Genomic DNA, 19,870 nt, shown 5'->3' on the forward strand with positions numbered 1-19,870 from the left:
GGAAAAGTGGTGGGGAATGGAGTTGTGCGTCCCATCGCTGCTAAAGTAACAGCGATGAATGAGTTTCCTGCCCCGCAGACCAGAAAAGCTTTGCGTCGGTTTCTGGGACTGACGGGATACTATCGGTCCTTTTGCAAAAATTATGCAACCATTGTGCATCCGTTAACTTCGCTGATAAGTCCCAAGACCAAGTATGAATGGACTCCTGAATGTCAGCACGCTTTTGAAAGCGTAAAAGCGTTGTTGGTACACGCCCCCGTGTTGAGCGCTCCAGATTTACACAGACCATTCAAACTGGAGATCGATGCCAGCGCTGTAGGAGCAGGCGCCGTGCTCCTACAGGTTGGACAAGATGGGATTGATCACCCCGTCTGCTACTATTCGAAAAAGTTCAACAGGCACCAACTCCGCTATTCCACCATCGAGAAGGAGGCCCTGTCCCTGGTTTTGGCTCTGCAGCACTTCGAGGCATATTTGGGATCTTCCCCTGTGCCTATTCAGGTATTCACTGATCATAATCCTTTAACATTCCTGTCCCGTATGTATAACCACAACCAGAGGCTCATGCGTTGGGCTCTAATGCTGCAAGAGTATCAGTTGGACGTTTGCCACAAGAAGGGAGTGGACAACGTTGTGGCTGATGCTTTATCAAGAGTATATGAATGACTATGTGTGTGAATGACTATGTGTGAGTATACTTAATCTGTCCTTTTGTGTACAGTTCCTTGTGGGGAAAAGATTTGACATGTCCCAGAGGTCATGTCTTGAGGGGGGGAGTGTTACGGCTGACAGCTCTGCTGCCAAGGAACAAATCACACCTGAGGGGCTGCAGCTGGAGTTATTATGATTGACGGATCGACCTCCCACCTCCCGTCTAGGATTGGCCATCAGACGACGTCCTTCCGGGGAAACCAGCCAATCCCTGAGGACGTCGCCATATAAAGCGTCACCGCCTCCAAAGATCGGGGCGGGCTGTGGACCTTTGTACGCAGCTTTGCCAACAAACTGGACTGTGTGACAGTTTGTGTGTTTGGTGATTTGGGAGAGACTTCATTCCTAGTGTAAAGGAATTCTGCATTTTGGTGTTGGACAATTTAATTAATTTCGTTTGGCTGAAGTAGCGTCCCTGGTTGAGTGCTAAGGGCCTTTCTGTTTTGATTATACTTTTGGTTTGTTTTGTATTTACCGCTGAGGAGCTGGTACCCGTTGTTTGGGACATTTTGTGTTCGTTTATTGTTTAAATTATCTTGTTTTATAGTGTTAAGAGCTAAAGCTAACCCTTTTGAGGGACACTTTCAGTTTGTTTACTAATTGTTATTTGATTGTTTGTTTTTCTTTGCTTTATGTCGACACTTGGGTAACCTTTATTTGTTTCTGGAACCCGATTCTGTTACTAGTGTTTGACAAATAAATTGTATTGTTTTGATTTTATCCAGTGGTCGACTCTTTCTGTGTTCCGTCCTCCTCCCCTGGACTGGTGAGGACGTAACACTCATTAAGTATAAACTGTGTAAAGTGTAATGATTAGAATATGAAAACAATGAGATGCCCTGTCAACTCTTATTTCACTTCACTACATTTTACTTATTGTTGTCAACAACAGGTGAATAAACAAAGATGTGATTTATCAAATGTCTGTCATTTTTAAACAGTTCTGTTAAGTTGATCCTTAACTAACAATAAAATATCAGAAATGTTTTGTTAATGCACAAATTGTCTTTGTGATTTCCCCAGAAAGAAACTTTGGGAAACGCTGGGTTAAACCATTGTTACTGTAACAATAAGTTGATAAGATAAGATAGATAGATAGATAGATAGATTGATTTATGATGCCTTAATTTGTCTTTAATGGCCCCAGACTTTCACTTTTGAAGATCGCTTGGGAAATATGTGAAAAATGAACCACTCAGAGAGAGCAGACCTCCACCAAGCCATGGTAAATGTTTTTCTGGCCTTATTGGGAATTATTTATGAGTTAGGTATAATTTTGGCACTACTATCTCCTCATCATCAAAAAATTCCTGGATCCAGGCATGATCTGGACAACCCCAAAATCTAATCACTTGTTTCTTATTCCATGTCTGAGATTTCCTGAAACTTTAATCAAAATCTGTCCATAACTTTTTGAGTTATGTTGCTAACAGACAGACAAACCAGCTCCACAGAACACATGACCTCCGGCTCTGCCTTGGTGGAGATAACAACGGAAGAAGAGAAGAAAATCAGAGTAAGTAGAGATCATTAACCTCTAACTTCACTTTCTTTAGTTGAGGGAATTATTTTAATTAATGGAATTATTTAACAAAGCTGTTTGATCTGAAGTTCATGCAGCTGCTTTAACTTCCAGCTTGACTAAATGTCATACATGAAGATAAGCTCAAATCTTTATACATCTAACATGAATATATTTGAAAGCCAATATTTATCAAATTATTCTACATTTCACATCAGTATCTGTACTGAATAGAAAACACAATGCCAAGATTTATTCAAAGTAGTTATTTTTAATAAAGAACAGATTATTATGGATTTAAGTGTTTAAAATTGAATTTAACAGAACAGACATTATTAAATGCATCATTTCTTTTGGATAATATAAAGTAGCTCATCTAAACCAGCTAAGCAGTAGTAAATATTGTGAGTAAAGCTTAAATGAACTTCAATAATTTGGATGAAGCAAAAGTTAAAACTCTTTAAATGCAAAGATGTTGATCTTCTTATAGTAGACCAGTAGGGGGCAGTCATGTTCCTCTCCAGAAATAATTTTTCAGCTTTGAGACCAAACACATCATAATCCATTTAAATATAATGTTTCAAAGTTATTGTCAAGTAAGGAAAATGTTCATGAAGGATGATAATTTCGAGGTTTGAGCTGATCTGTAAACATTATTCACCAGAAATCAACATTCATATTCAGATACAGATAAAAGTCTAAAATGTCTAAAATGTAAAAGAGTGTTTTTAGTTCACATCAGGGTTTTCTAGCAGGAGAGAAGTTTGTCAGCATCACGGACCTTTGACTTGGTCAGTGTGGAGAGAGAAAATCCAGACAATATGTTTGTTTAATACGGCAGAAAAAACACTTCAAGCTTCTGTCAAGAAAATCTCATCACAGCAAATCCAACTTAAATTCTTCAGAAGAAAGACATTACCCACACTGACAGCTTCAGATGAACACAGACAGGAAATCTGTACAAAAACGGGGAATCGGAATCAGAAAAACTCCGAGTCGGAAATAAAACTCAGCACAGTAATCACACATGTATGAAGTTACATCTTTTGTTTTATTTTTTTATTTTTTTGACATGTGGAGAGTTTATCTCTTCAGATCTGGTCTCTTCAGAGCATATGGCTTCCAGTAGTTCATGGTACTCTTCTCCAAACGAGTATAGTTGATTTGTTTTCAGCCACTCCAGGAGCTTTTCTCTCTCATTGTTGTTTAGAAGTCCTGATGCTGAGTATCCCTCCACCAGCAGTTGGTCTCCGATGCTGTGGTACAGTCTGATATCTTCTCCAAATAAAAAATCCAGTCTGTTGTTCTGTCGGTTGAGTCCTGTGGAGTTCACATTTTCAGAAAACAAAGAATTTTAATTCACCATTCTTTATGTAGAGATAAACATTTGACAGGCGGTGAACGTATGAGCATGTTTACTAATGCTGGATGATTCGTAAATAACAGATAAATCATAGATGATGGTTGATGAATGATTTCTAAAGCTGAAACGGTGGTCACATCCAGAGGAAGACAACATTCAGTAAGCTCTGGTCAAGTCGGTGTAATGATTTTATGTTCGGTTTAAGTGCTTTGTAAGTATCTGATGCTGATGTGGTGAGCTAAAAAAAAGAAACTAGAATAAACACTATTAGATTACAACCTCATTGTGACGTTTTGACACAAACGCTCTTCATAAAAACACCCAGAACAGAACATGTAGAAACATCTCCTACAAGTACAGTACATGTCCAAATAGGTCACATGACAACCCAGTAATCAACACACATCTCAGTTAAGCCCAGAATGGAATTTTAGTAAAAATGTTCCGTTGAACTGACAGACCAGAGTACATTAAATAAACTTTTTTATCAATTTGAACACTTCAAATTAAGTTGGTTTAAGAAATAATGACTGCCAGAAATAAGAAGTTTGAGAGGGATGCTACAAATGTGAATGAGAGAGTTTGTTAGGGGGGAAATCCAGCACCTCAGGGAGGCCTACACTGGGATGGACATACTTAATACTTGGTCTAGATATTCCAGATTAACTACAATGACTCACATCCAGTCAGTAAAGATCAGTCCAACGTTAACTCTTGTCTTATCTCTTACTGTCATTTTCTCTCTTTCTTTTCCTCTTTTCCTCTCATAATGTCCTCTTGCCTTCCTTAGCAGAATCAGCCATGTAACATGTTTAAAATGATCAACGTGTTGATATCCTTATGCTTCTGTGAGACACGGTGCTGTAAAGTAAAACTTAGCTGTAAGGAAGAAAGGAAGAAATAGTTGTGTAGTGCATTTTCTCAGCTTCAGAACAGCACTAGAAGTGCATCTAATAGATGTCACTGTGCCATCAAACGAGTCTGTTACGCAGAGTTTTAAAGGGACATTATGTAACATTTTCTGTCGTTTAATGACCAGAATCGATGTCTGTGTGTATATATGTGTTATCAATGGTGTACTATGACCTCTGCTAATGATCTGACACATTCTTGTAAGTGAAGAATTTTAGATTTGTTCATGCATTTGACGAGTAAGCCGGTAGGGCAGCACCATGACAGTCTGCCATCTTGAAACTACAGCCGCCAGCAAAAGACACACAACACAAACTAAATGTTTCATCTGCGAGCCGGCGCACAGTGATTGACTCGGGAGGAGAAGATAAACAAGAGCGGCTTATAACCAAGCAAATTTGTAAATTTTGTTAGATTATTATTCACAAAACTGCAGAAACATGCACATGCAGCAGGAGCACATGAGCCGTTTTACCATCGCCAAGAAAGCGAAGAAGGGGATTTAAAAGACAGCATGCACACAAAATACTGCAGCTGGAGCTTCTACAGAAGGAGGAAATATGACTTTGGGTGGTGGGATGTGGAATAAGTATTTTTTCTTTTGATTTCCTTTAATTTAGACAATGTTTTTTATCTTATTGTTACACCATCCCCAATAAAAAAAATCGTTTTAAGTTAGAGATTGTAATTAAGAAAAGGGGAAAAGAAGCTGCTGTGTTTCTAGTAGACGTCACTAGTTGTTCTGTTTGTCTGATGAGGAGCATTTGTGCACACAACATCATCAGGTAGTATTTTATTATATAATCTTGGGGGCATTTCCTCTAGTAGCAGGACTTTATGTTGTTTTAAAGACTTGTACTAGTTTTTGTTCAGCACCAGGTGATCACATTTTGGATATATGTGCGTTTGTCATTTATTTTTATGTGAGTTAATCAGTGTGTAATCATTGTTGATTCATGAACCTACTGGTTAGAAATGACTTTAAAGAGCATTGTATGCAGGAAGTTGAGATATGTTTTTACGTACCTGCATCACGTCTGAGACACTGTGACATCTCCGGATTGGCCGCAATCAGTGACATCTTTATCAGTTTAACTTTATCTCCACTAACTAGAACGTTAGCAAGCTTTTTCCTGTAAAAGAGAAGAAAAGAAACTTGAGAATGTACAGAAAGGACATTTAAGTTGGGCTCATACATGAAGAGAAGACTCACCTGACTTTACGAGCCTCTGGGCGGCGGCCATAGGTCAGGCCTATCTGGTGATGGTGGGTCAGAACCTCTCTGGTCAGCTGTTTTGTAGAATCTGTTATCATTTGATAAAGTTCTTGATGCTCGTTTTTAAAGGACTCTACTTGTCCTTTTCTTTTTAACTTTTTAAGAACCTTCCTATAGGCATCTGCAGGTGGACAGTGGTCTGCATTCACAGGAGAGCTCCCCTTTTTTTTATTGTTGTTGTTTGTGGATTTATTTTCCCTCCGGACACCTATTACACTTGATAAGAGACAAAATAAAATAATAATGAATAATAATGACATTATGATTATTTAATTTGTTTAAAATCAAATTGCAATCTTAAAATAATTATGATAATTTAATGAAGTATGTTGTCTGGAAAAATGTGGTTTACCTTCATCTGTAGCTGTAGGATTAAACAGATAAAATGCAGCTCAAGTTAAAGTAACTTACTCTTCATATGTTCCAACCAATCCGATGTTGTAGGTGTTAATGAGACGGTAAAGCTTTGGATTACTAATCTGGACCTGGTTCAACATCTGTTTATATAGTTCTTTGATCTTATCACATTCTTTCCTTCCTCCTCCAGCGATGTAATATTTACTATGAGACTTGTATGTTTCTTCATATCCTCTCTGCAGCTTCAAGACTTCTGCAAATCTGTGCAGGTTTTGTTGGAGCTGAGTGGCAATAAGACAAAACATTTGGTGTTTTAGAAGCTTCAACAACAACAACAATAATAATAATAATAATAAACTGTTAATTCTGTTTTCCTTTAGATGTGTCATGATAAAGAAAAATAACAAAATATATTTTAATATTTTCCACTGATCTGTGTTAAAAATACATTTTCAGTATGACTCTAACATGCTTTTGACAGTTTATTTGGTAAAAGTTGCCAAATTTGAGTGTTTCCTGATCAAATACAGGACAGAAACCCCGGTGGAGGTACAGGCAAGCTTTGCCTCACCTCTGACTGAGCGATCCAATACAAACTGGGCTGCATGACGCCCCTTTCTGTTCCTCAGCATATCGCCAATATGAACTTTACAGAAATATTTGTTATACACCATGACTCTCTACAGTCTGTGTAATGTCTTTAATGTATTTGTGAGATAAATGTCCATGTTTCTCGTACAATAAAGTGCAGAGAAAAGTCAGCAGGTGAGGCAAACAGTACTCTGTCTCACCTCAAGGGGGTGCACTCACACACCAACACGGTGTGTGAGTGTTGCCAACTTAGCGACCCTTTTTTTTGTTTTTTTAAAGCGACTAGCGACAAATCTAGTGACCTTTTCTGGTAGTATTGGAGACTTTTGGAGACTGACGTGTATGAACGTAGTTTGTTCTTCTTAATGAGGAATGGGTGCTGCGCAGGCTCCTCGCCTTCCCACGCCCACATGGTGGTTATAAATGGTCAGGTGGATGCCCTATGATACATATTCATCACATCATTTGCATGATGGCTCGGGAGGGAAAAAGTGGAACTTTTCGGGGTGTGAGACAGAGATCCTGATGGACCACGTTAACAAACGTAAAAATGTTTAATTGGTGGGCACGGTGTGGGCACTAGATTAGCAGCAGGTGGCAGATGCTGTCATTGCAGTGTCAGAAGGCAAGATACGCCAGAGGCACTGGGATGTGTGACTGGATATCTCAGTCGGAAGGGCATCAGTCTGCCATGCGGGAGACTGAAGTTCAAATCCCAGAGTGGTGAAACACTTTGGAGAAAAGTGTCTGCTAAATAACAGTAATGATGCCAGTAGTTTAGTCATTTGTTTTAATTTATAAAATAAATATATACAGATACATCTGAGATTGGTAGCAGTTTATTTAGTGTTAAATATTTCTTTCTAGTTGCTGGGTGCTCCAGCTGGGTGGGCGGTGCAGAGGGACACAATCACTGCTATTAACAATGTGGCCAAGGAGTTGCAGGAAATAAAGAGCATTGTGTAAAATGAATTTATTGTGTAGAATAAAAAAATAAAAGTACATCCACCTCTTGTGTGTGTTTCATTAGCATTGCACCAATTCTAGACCTCCATCCTCCAGTCTGTGTCCTGCTCTGCTGGAATGAATGACCAAAGCTACTTTTCACACTGACTGCTACATGCTGGCAGCAGACTGTCCACCTTATTTAGCTGGATGTACTTTATAGCACGATCTTAGGAGAATTAATATCGAATGTACGTCTTTATTCATTTCTGCAAATAGCTTTAATATCTAACATGTGGTGTGAAAGATAATAGTGGATTGTGCACAAATGTCTCACATTTCAAATCATTTCCTTGATTTTATTCTGTACCTTTCGTGTCGCTGTTTCCTGTTTTACCATATTCTGTGTGTACGCCTGGGTCAGAGTTGGCGTGGAGGTGGGAACATTTTACCGTGAAGTTTGGTTTTTATAAATCCCAAAAGTTGACTATATTTGGCGTAAGCCGGTTTTTGTTCCTACGCCGGTTTGATAAATAAGGCCCATGGTGAGACAGTTATATAGATTTGTGTGTCATCAGCATAATTGTGGTGACATGTTTTGTTTTTGTTTTTTTTTTTATAATTTGGGAGCATTAATGACATGAACACATAATTATAAGAGTCTATAAGTGCATATAAACAAAACTCACAAAATCTTTGACTTTATTCCGAAGGTTCACCGCCATCTGTTTCAGATCATCTGTATTTCTACTGGTTGCCTGGGCAACAGCATGGTACAGGCAGTTCTGACCCTCTGAATATACTGGGACGACAGATCCATCTGGTCTCAGGAGTTCAAAATGTCCTCTGTATGGGGTCTGATCATCACCGACCCATTTTGTTTCTGCTGAACTGATTATTTTCTTTCTAAAGTAAAGGGATATTTCAGATAAGAAAAGACATGTAGATTATTTCAGAATTTCAAATAAAGAAGAAGCATTCAGCTCCTGACATTTACTGAACAGATGATGGATAGTGTTTGTTAACAAGGTCACAGGGATTTGGTTCTGGTTTTCTACCATCTTCATCCTTCTGTTGTGACTTTCAAGTATGTAATTTAGTGTGAAACACTCCTTGTCAGAGATGAGTGTATCATTGTCTGTGGTTTGAGGATAACAGGGAGGAAACAGCAAATCTAGACTGAACTTAAACTAAAAATGAAGAAAAGTACTCATCAATTGTCCATTCATCTTCTGGCTCTCATCGTGACTCTAATCAAGCCTCAAAACACTGTTATACCAGCTTGATCTTGATCCACTGTGACATTAGCTGGTTCCATATTCCCCAAACTTACAATGCTGTAAATCCTGTCTCCCACTAATCTTTCCACAGTGATTGCCTCCACTCTACCACCTCCCAGCTCAGTTACCTCACAACAGGTTAATGATGCCACTGAGCTCTCTACTGAGTTCAGGCTTGGACAGCCCATCCAGCCTATCCTCTCGGCCTGCTTGTCAAACTTGCCTCCTCCTCCATCATTTACACCTTTCAATGAGAACAAGTAATGAATTCCTCAGACATGCAGCAGTTCTATTTCTTGACTCTTTCAAGCCATCTCTTCAACCATTTAACCAGCATTCACACACATGATGAATGCTTTTCTGGTCTTCAGCATCTATTCAACATCCTACAAAAAACCTTTGTTAAAAAAATAATAAAAAAATCCATTCTGAACCTCAATCAAGTCAAGCCAGGCTGACAAGTTTGATTCATTTTTATCTTTTCCAAAGAGGTAACAAGGATGCTGTTCAGGAGCAACACAGAGAGAAAACTGGATAAATTAAAACCATTTCTTCCTAATATCCTGATGGGAAGAGTGAGGTCACCAGCTAACGAAATGGATTAGCTCAAAGTGCTAACAAGGACATACAGAGAATGCAGTATCATGTGTTTCTCTGAGACACGGCTGCAGGAACATGGGTCTCTCTCATGTGTCTCTACACTCCTTTTAGACATAACAAACTGAACAAGACATCAAAGTGAGCAGAAAAAGTAAAGTTTGAGGCAGCCTTCCATGTAGCTTTATCCACTCAGGTTTTCCTTCACTAACCTGACCTGCATCCAGCTCTTCAAGCTTTTTATGACAGTTAGCCAGAATGACACAAGCTGTTTTTGCTGAGGTTCTTGAAATATTTTCCAAGTTTTGCCTCCTAAAATCCCAGAGGTGCGAAAATGCATTTCCACTCATGTCAAGCCATGTCTTTGGCCAGTTCCTTGCCTAATCCCTGATTATATTTAGGCCCGAGCACCGAAGGCGGTGCGAAGGCCTATTGTAATGCAAGCGTTTATTCTTATTATTATTATTTTTATTTCGCACATTGAATTGCATTTTTGGGGGCCTGAACATGCTCCAAAACTCACCAAATTTTGCGTACCCCCCCATTGGAATGCGAAAAATTTAATAATTTGGGGTGCTCGGGACTGTTCAGGCAAAACTGAACCAGAGCGCCACCTATTTGTGATGCCCCTCCATTGCAAGTTAGCAATCTTCATGAAACTTTGTACACATGTTCCACATGGTGGGGGGAACAAAAAAAGAAATTATAGTATAGGTCTAAATAAAACAGGAAGTCGGCCATTTTGGGTCAAAGTCGCCATTTTGGCGTTTTACTGACCTCGCATTTGAACGAACTCCTCCTAGAGATATTATCGTATTGACACCAAAATAGGTCAGGATGTTCAGAAGGCATGTGTGATCAAAAGTTATGCAAAACTTTCTCAAAGGAGTAAGGGTGTACAGGGGGCGTGGCCTCAAAGTTAGATGTCTCGCCATGAAAGACAAAATTGATATAACTCCCACATAAAACAACTTTTCTGACCCAAAATGGCCTCGTATGATACTACTCCCATCCTCAACACATCTATGTGGTCATTATTGGATTATGAATAGGCCACGCCCCCTGGCAACAGGAAGTCATGTTTTTTACTCGAAGACCCACTTCTCTGACGTTTTGAACACAACCGGGGTCAAACTGCATCAGACACCTGAAAACAAGTTGGGGATGATATCCGGTGAAGACTGTTGCTCTACACTGCAAAGCAAGACCGTGGCGCCATGGCGAACTTCGATAAGACGCCATGACATCATCAATCACTATAACTCCCTCATTTTTCACCCAATCACCATCAAACTCACAGGGCTTAGTCATGGTCCGGTCCCGAACACACCCATATGACCACTTCCGGTCTAGCCCTAAGCCCCGCCCACTTTCAACAGGAAGTGCTTTTTTGCAGTTGTCGTGGTCCTTCTCCTCAGGCATGAACCCCAGACACTTGAAAGTGCTTCACAACAGGTCAAACCCTTTCATGATACTACAATAAAAATCTCAAGTTCCTTCGCCAAACGTAACCATGGCGAATCTTGGTCCGACGCCATCATACAGGAAGTACTTGTAACTCACCCGGTGTATCATCGATCTCCACCAAACTCGGCAGGAAGGATCGTATTCAGACGTGGAACTGAGCCAAATTGACATATGCTGGAATAGTGACATAGTGGCTCTATAGCGCCCCCTACAATATTTTGATCAACCAGCCTCGCCCCCTACGTGGACCGACATGCATGAAATTCACCACATTGATTTACTATGCCAGGATGCACAAAACTGTCCATTACACCTTTTTGCTAATTTCAACAGGAAGTCGGCCATTTTGTAAAACCTGTCATTTTCAGGGTCATTTTTGCGGCTTTCTTACCACTGCATTTGAACGAACTCCTCCTACAGATTTGATCATATTTACCTCAAAAACACTCTGAAGCTTCCAGAGGCATGTGTGATCAAAAGTTATGCAAAACTTTCTCAAAGGAGAAAGGGCATGGCGGGGGCGTGGCCTCAAACTTTGATATCTCGCCATGACAGACGAAACTGACATAACTTACATATAAACCAACCTATCTTGACCAAAATGGCCCCGTTTGATGTCATTTCCATGCTGACCACATCTACATGTCCAGATGTTGTCACCTGGACATTGCTCAACGATGCATGGCCACATGGTGGCGCCATGACAAACTTGGATAAAACGCCATGACATCATTAATCAGTATAAATCCCTCAATTTTCATCCAATCACCATCACACTCACAGTAATTACTCAGGGTCTGTTCCTGAACAGATACATTGAACTACTTCTGGTCTTGGTCTAAGCCCCGCCCACTTTCAACAGGAAGTGTCTTTTTCAGACACTGGGGTCCCTCTCCTCAGGAATGAACTCCACACACTCAAAAGTGCTTCAGATCAGGTCAAACTCTTTCGTGATACTACCGAAAACAATCCTCAAGTTCCTTCCTCAAGCAAAACCATGGCGAATGGCGTTCATCGCCATGAAACAGGAAGTATTTGCAACTGACCCATAGTACTCCCGATCTCCACCAAACTCGGCAGGAAGGACAGTGGTCAGGCCTGGAACTGATTTAAATAGACATATGCTGGTTATGTGGCTCTATAGCGCCCCCTATAATTATTTATTCTATCAGCTCCAACCACTGCTTTGACTGACATTCATGAAATGTGGCATATTTATATAACATGCCAGTACAAACCAAAAAGCCTCTTCATGTCCTGATGTTTTCAACGCCATAGCCCCGCCCCCTGGAAACAGGAAGTACCCCTTTTATCCGATTGAAAACCCTACACACCTACTCAAACTCATCAATATTATCCTTGATGAACACATGACTCACAATATAACAAACTGCTTACACCATCATGAATAAAATGGCTGCCTGTGAGGTTTCTGTCCCTCGCCATCAAACAGGAAGTGGCTATAACTCTGGACTCGGTTGACCCAATGACGTGATACTTGGCAGTTGTCATTAAAGTCCGAACCTCAACATGTTAGTACAAGATCAAACACTATAGCTCCACCTACTGGCCATGTTGATATCTGCAGATCTTAAAAGCATGATTGTGTTTGGATTTGTTTCACACTATTGGTCAGAACAAGGTCATGACCACTTCTGATGTCATTATTAGGCCCATTGATGTATGAGATGATGGTCAGAGAGAGACAATGACCACACGAGGCAGAAACATGGGGACGACTGAGCGTACGACTGCCAGCCAGAGCGAGCTTGCTTGGGGAGGGAGGTTGCAGGCCGAGGGGGCGGTGCAATAGGCCAGAGCGGCGCCAGAGGTGCGAGGGCCTTCATCGCTGCTTGCAGCTTTAATTAGGCCCGAGCACCGAAGGCGGTGCGAAGGCCTATTGTAATGCAAGCGTTTATTATTATTTTTATTTCGCACAATGAATCGCATTTTTGGGGGCCTGAACATGCTCGAAAACTCACCAAATTTTGCCTACCCCCCCATTGGAATGCGAAAAATTTAATAATTTGGGCTGCTCGGGACTGTTCAGGCAAAACTGAACCAGAGCGCCACCTATTTGTGATGCCCCTCCATTGCAAGTTAGCAATCTCTATGAAACTTTGCACACATGTTCCACATGGTGGGGGGAACAAAAAAGAAATTATAGTATAGGTCTAAATAAAACAGGAAGTCGGCCATTTTGGGTCAAAGTCGCCATTTTGGCGTTTTACTGACCTCGCATTTGAACGAACTCCTCCTAGAGATATTATCGTATTGACACCAAAATGGCTCAGGATGTTCAGAAGGCATGTGTGATCAAAAGTTATCCAAAACTTTCTCAAAGGAGTAAGGGCGTACAGGGGGCGTGGCCTCAAAGTTTGATGTCTCGCCATGAAAGACGAAATTGATATAACTCCCACATAAAACAACTTTTCTGACCCAAAATGGCCTCGTATGATACTAGTCCCATCCTCAACACATCTACGTGGTCATTATTGAATTATGAATAGGCCACGCCCCCTGGCGACAGGAAGTCATGTTTTTTACTCGAAGACCCACTTCTCTGACGTTTTGAACACAACCGGGGTCAAACTGCATCAGACACCTGAAAACAAGTTGGGGATGATATCCGGTGAAGACTGTTGCTCTAAGCTGCAAAGCAAGACCGTGGCGCCATGGCGAACTTCGATAAGACGCCATGACATCATAAATCAGTATAACTCCCTCATTTTTCACCCAATCACCATCAAACTCATATGGTTTAATCATGGTCCGATCCCGAACAGACCCATATGACCACTTCCGGTCTAGCCCTAAGCCCCGCCCACTTTCGACAGGAAGTGCTTTTTTTCAGATGCCGGGGTCCTTCTCCTCAGGCATGAACCCCAGACACTTGAAAGTGCTTCACAACAGGTCAAACCCTTTCATGATACAGCAATAAAAATCTCAAGTTCCTTCGCCAAACGTAACCATGGCGAATATTGGTCCGACGCCACCACATAGGAAGTACTTGTAACTCACCCGGTGTACCATCGATCTCCACCAAACTCCGTAGAAAGGATCGTAGTCAGACGTGGAACTGAGCCAAATTGACAAATATTTCAATTCTTGTCATACAGCTCTCTAGCGCCCCCTACAATATTTTAATCAACCAGCATCGCCCCCTACGTGGACCGACATGCATGAAAGTCACCACATTGATTGACCATGCCAGACTGTGCAAAACTGTCCATTATACCTTTAGGCTGATTTCAACAGGAAGTCGGCCATTTTGAAAAGAGTGTCATTTTTAGGGTCATTTTTGCCTATTTATTGCCATTGCATTTGAACGAACTCCTCCTACAGATTTTATCATATTTACCTCAAAATCACACTGAAGTTTCCAGAGGCATGTGTTATCAAAAGTTATGCAAAACTTTCTCAAAGGAGAAAGGGCATGGCGGGGGCGTGGCCTCAAACTTTGATATCTCGCCATGAGAGACGAAACTGATATAACTTACATATAAAACAACCTATCTTGACCAAAATGGCTACGTATGATGTCATTTCCATGCTGACCACATCTACACGTCCAGATGTTGTTAACGCCATAGCCCCGCCCCCTGGAAACAGGAAGTACCACATGTTTTACCATTGACAGCTTTAAAATCGTACTCAAACTCATCAATATCATTCTTGGAGACCTCATCATTGAAAATATCACGATCTCCTTACACCATCATGATTAAAATGACTGCCTGTGAGGTTTCGGTACCTCGCCATCAAGCAGGAAGTGGCTATAACTCTGGACTCGGTTGACCAAAGGACGTGATATTTGGCAGTTGTCAATAAAGTCCCAACCTCAACATGTTAATACATGATCAAACACTATAGCGCCACCTACTGGCCATGTTGATATCTGCAGATCTTAAAACCATGCTTTTTTTTGTATTTGTTTCACACAATTGGTGAGAACATGCTCATGAACACTTCTGATATCATTACTGGGACGATTGAAGTACCAGGTGATCCTCAGAGGGATACATTGACCACCCAAGGCAGAAAGCATGGGGACGAGTGAGCGTACGGCTGCCAGCCAGAGCGAGCTTGCTTGGGGAGGGAGGTTGCCGGCTGGTGGGGCGGTGCAATAGGCCGGAGCGGCGCCAGAGGTGCGAGGGCCTTCATCGCTGCTTGCAGCTTTAATTTCTATTATTGTTACTCACTGCTGTGGAATGTCTGGAAATCTCGTCAGCTGGAGCACGATGTCATCTGCAGAGCTGTCTTTCCCTGGATAATAATCCTCTGAAAGCTTGTTCCCATGTTTGTCCACCACTATCAGTTTTATGCCCTTGCCTTGAAGAAAGTCACTTTGAGTGAGAACACAGATGTCCAAAGCTGTAGCAGGGTGGTCAACATCACAGATTTCTTTGATGTAACAGTTTAGGTCCTTCTTGTCGGCCTCTGATAGACACATACATGGATCTTGGATGGCCTGGTTTATGTGCTGCATATACAGCTGGTTATTAAAGAAACTTTGTGTGTCATTCCTGCTAAGTATATTGCTGACAGCACTACCAGCAGCACTGTTTATTTTACTCATGCATGCTTTGGTCACAAGCCTGGTCATATGCCTGGAGCAAGCCTCAACAAATGAGTCTAAACAACTTTCTGCAATCTTTTTCATGAGTTCATCTTTCAGACGTTTTACATCTGATAATCGGTGTCTTCCATCCTGGTCATACTTTTCTTGTGGTAGATTATTATTGATGGTCTGCAACAACTGAGGAACAAAGGTTTTGTTGATGATGTCCTTTGTGGGAACAGATTCCAGTATTTGTGCACAGTGTTCGATATAGTGAGCAGATTCAGAACCCATTATTAACTCATGTTGTGTTACCACACCACAGACTTCTGAAAGTATACCAAGAACTTTATTACCTTTGGTACAGTCTAACATGAGGTCGGGAATAATTGTTTTTGTCATCAAATCTACTGACTGACTAATTTTATTCTCACATCCTTTGTCAATTTTGAAGTCTCCATTGTCCTGTTCTGTGGCAGCCTTTGGTGTTCCTGAACAAACGAGGTCAGTCAGAAACTTATCCAGATCAATATTTGCTCTTGTCAATGAAAGCACCTTGGTCTCAAAAGCCATCTTCAGAACTTTTTGGAAAAAACTTGTAAGGCCTTTGTCATTAACATATTTGGGAGCAGAGTCACATCCTTGCTTCCTCAGTTCCTGAACAGCGTGCATCACTGTATGTTTACAACTCTGTTTCACTATGATGAAAGAGCAGCTCTTAACCACAGTACCCATGGTGATGAGGTGTTTTGTCCCCTTGTAAGCTTTCTTTACTTTGTTCAATCCACCAAACACCAGAGACACTCCAATGCTGATAGCTTTGCAGATTGCCCACTGGGCCCAGTCAAAGCTTCCTTGTTTCATGCCTTTAATCCCATGGATCATGTCAGATATGCCTTCACCGATCAGTTCAAGTCCAAAGTGAATGGCACTACCAGATGACAGAGTACAAACAAGAATTCCTGCTGTTACTTGGAGAACACCAAGACAAAAACAAAGAAAAGCATCGAGGGAGAATTTAGGTTTCTTTTTCACTTCAAACACGATGCAGAGGCCGAACTCACTGAGCACCATCAGCTCCTTAGTGGTGATTGGATCTTCGTCTCTTGAAAGACTGTAGACACTGGACTCCTCTGTTATTGCCTCATTTTTGCTATTTTCAATCTGTTGGAGAGTTTTCAGGGCATTTTCAATGTACCCTTTCCAAGATTTGAAGATAGCCATTCTGGCTTCCATTCGGGCCTGCAGGTTGCTGTCTTTGTGGTGGGGTGTGAAGTCTTTTGTCACTGACAAATTACAAAATGCCATTGTGTTGGTTGATTCTGAGAGATACACATCCACTGCAGTCTTAGCGTCCACCAGTAGCTTCTTAGCCTCAGTTAAGTAGTTACTCTTTCGCAGGTTTATAATGATGTATGCTTGGTTATAAAGTGCCACAGCACTGTAGAAAGGATCACGCTCTGCAGCACTCTTCCAATAAGACAAAGCTCCATAGTCACTTTCATTTTTGTTTGTGCGATGCATGTCAGTTCTGCTTTTTCCCTGTTCGATGTAGTCATTGAAATTGTTGCTTTTTCCCTGCAGGAGGTCCTCAGCAGTCTTCTTTAAGTCTTTAGTGAGGTCTTCTCGAAGCGTGGTGATGTTGTCATGTTTGCTGATGTGCTCTTCATGGAGGGTGAGCCACAAAGCCCATGATTCTTTCAAAGCATTGAGTGCAGGCTGATAGTCAAACTTTTTATGATGGTTCTTAAAAAACTTTAGACAATCTTTTAGCCTCATTTGTGTGAGGTCACTCTTCTCATCTTGTGAGTAATTCTTGTCAAAGTCACAGAGAAATTCACAAAATAAGGAGAACAAACTTTCCTTCATTTCAATTTCCAACAGCTCATTTCTCTCCATGCCATCTAAACGGCTGACCTCATACTCCTCTCTGAGCTGCCTCATGGTTTCCACTGAGTGGCCTTGATATGCTGATGCAAGATGGTCCTGGTTGAGAATCATTTGCACCATACCTGGGTTTCCTTTCCGGGCAGTGCGCCCAAAGACCTGTCTCTCCACACGTTGATTTCCAGGGAAGTATGTTAGAAGAACAAAGAGGCCTCCACACTTGTTTACTTCCTGCTGAACATGTATGTCTGTCCCACGGCCTCCGAGGTTGGTAGCAATGATGATGTTTCCCTGGCTGAACATCTGTTTTTCAATGTTGTGCTTTGCACTGATTGTGTACATGGTGATCTGATCAGGCCATCTTTGTTGCCCATGCATTTTTGTATTCAACTCATCTGCAGTCTTGACGTCCTCACAGATGATCAAGACAACCTGTCCCCTATCGGCAGCTTTCCACGCAGTCTCACAGATCAGTTTGATCCACTCAGGATTTCCTCCACTCACCTGAACTGCTGGCAGCTCTACAAGCTTTTTATGACGGTGAGCTGGAATGACAAAAGTCGCTGTTTTGTAATGTCGTTCTAGAAATGCTGCTTCAGCTTCCCCTCCGACTGTTCCAGAGACACCAAAAATGCCTTTCCCTTTGAGGTACCTTTTAAAGAAGTGGACATTTGACATGTAATTTGTGACATTGGACAACTGTGAAATTGCCAGCTGATGCTTCATCTCAAAAAACTGTTGCAGTCCATCACCCCAGCGTTTGTTTTTCTCCAGGACTCCACTGGCCTGAAAGTCTACTGGAACTATGGCATCATACTGATGACTCTGAGAACCACTGAAACCAGCAGTGTCAGCTTCAGGTGCCTTGTCAATCATGTACTCTCTCCCTGGTGTCATTGTGATGGCTTTCAATGCATTCTCAGCAAAAACTGACAACTGATTCTCAATGTAATCTTTCAAGAAAGACGGAATCACAATAAACCTCTCAGTTTCCTTAATTGAGTTTAGAGCACATTCTCTAGAGTATTTAATTCTAGACCTTAATTTTTCAACAGTTTCCTCAATGAGTGATTTCATAGACATGATTTCACAGGCTCGTCCATTCTGCAGGAGAAGCATGCTGATATCAGGATCTCTGCTTGAGCTTTCCTTCCCGTACAGTTTGGCCTTGTTGTTGATGAGTGAATAACAATCTATGACCAAATCAATTTTTGTCTCAAGTTCAGTTAGCAGCTCATACTGCTCTCCAGGTCCAACCTTGCCCATGATGTTTTCATAGTTGTCATTCTCTGGATGTGTTTCACTCACTGCTTCATTCAGTTTATCCACGTCCTCCTGTGAATAAAACCCCAGCTCTGCACCGAGCAGCAGTATGTCGTTTTCTGAAAAGTCCTCTGATTCCGAACCGATCACAGCTTGTTTCACTGCCTTGTGAAAGTGCTGGATTCTGGTTACCCAGTGGAACTCCCCTGTTTCGAGCATCTCTACTGGACGGCAGGCGGACACCATGGTCCAGATGCTTGCTAGGACTTGTTCCACATGCCTCAAGCTGTTGGCTTGGTGTGACAGGAAGGTCACTTGAACTCCACTGTCCAGCGTCATGTAGTCCACTTCATCCACTATCACACACTCAAACTTCCTCTTCCCTCGAGTAGTTTTCTTCTCAAACTCTTGCCTCAGTATATCTGCTGCAAAGGTGCTGACAGTACTATAAACTACCTGCTTCCTGTATGCCTCTTCAAGCAGCTTGTCCTGATTCTCAAAGGAGCTTTGATCTTGATGTTGTGGGGGCACAGTAGATGATGTCACACCAAACATGTCATATAGTTTTCTCCATTCTTCTTGATCACGAATTGCAAGTATAGGAGAACTCGTCACAATGTCCACTGCTGTACCTCGCATTGCTTGGATTGTGGCAAACATGGCTAAAATGCAAGTCTTTCCTTCTCCAGTTCCGATTTCTAAGAGACAACCTCTTTTATCCTGGACCTGTGGCAGCAGTAGTAAAAGCAACGAGGCAAGCTGAGTCAGTCTGGGGAAGTAGCCTTGTACTTGTTCACCGCTTGAAGTGACGAATGTGGTGCATTTCTTCACAGCTATGGACAGCACAATCAGGACATTCTTCAGAGTGTCAGGGTTAGGCCTGGCAAAATCAAGTGAAACTATCTTTCTTTTCCATTCCTCAATCATTTTTGCATCTATGTCCACACTTCTATATTTGGGCAGCTCCTTTTCAATAAATTGCAGAATATCTTCCAGTTGTGACAGAATATCGTCTGGATAGTTCTTGTCCTGCATTTCACTCAAGATGGTGTCAACATTTTTGTCCATCTCATCGGATATGCAGCCTTGAATAAACTTGATGGGATCTTTGTCATTCAGTGCAGAGAGGACCAGGAGG

The 19,870-nt window shown here is 41.5% G+C and overlaps 1 protein-coding gene and 1 long non-coding RNA gene across 2 annotated transcripts in view; both read right to left on the reverse strand.

Annotated features, from left to right (window-relative positions):
* Positions 1 to 19,870, reverse strand: part of LOC121628724 (NACHT, LRR and PYD domains-containing protein 12-like) — a 2,607,341-nt gene that overhangs the window by 436,724 nt on the left and 2,150,747 nt on the right. The gene's annotated exons all lie outside the window — the stretch shown is intronic.
* LOC121628791 lies at positions 856 to 18,493 on the reverse strand. The gene is made up of 3 exons (XR_006008266.1): positions 18,483 to 18,493; positions 3,015 to 3,020; positions 856 to 922 (listed from the first exon to the last, which is right to left on the reverse strand). It is a non-coding gene; the product is annotated as an uncharacterized LOC121628791 (long non-coding RNA).

The sequence above is a fragment of the Melanotaenia boesemani genome, chromosome 18, assembly GCF_017639745.1.
Source record: "Melanotaenia boesemani isolate fMelBoe1 chromosome 18, fMelBoe1.pri, whole genome shotgun sequence".
In the NCBI taxonomy this organism is placed as follows: domain Eukaryota; kingdom Metazoa; phylum Chordata; class Actinopteri; order Atheriniformes; family Melanotaeniidae; genus Melanotaenia; species Melanotaenia boesemani.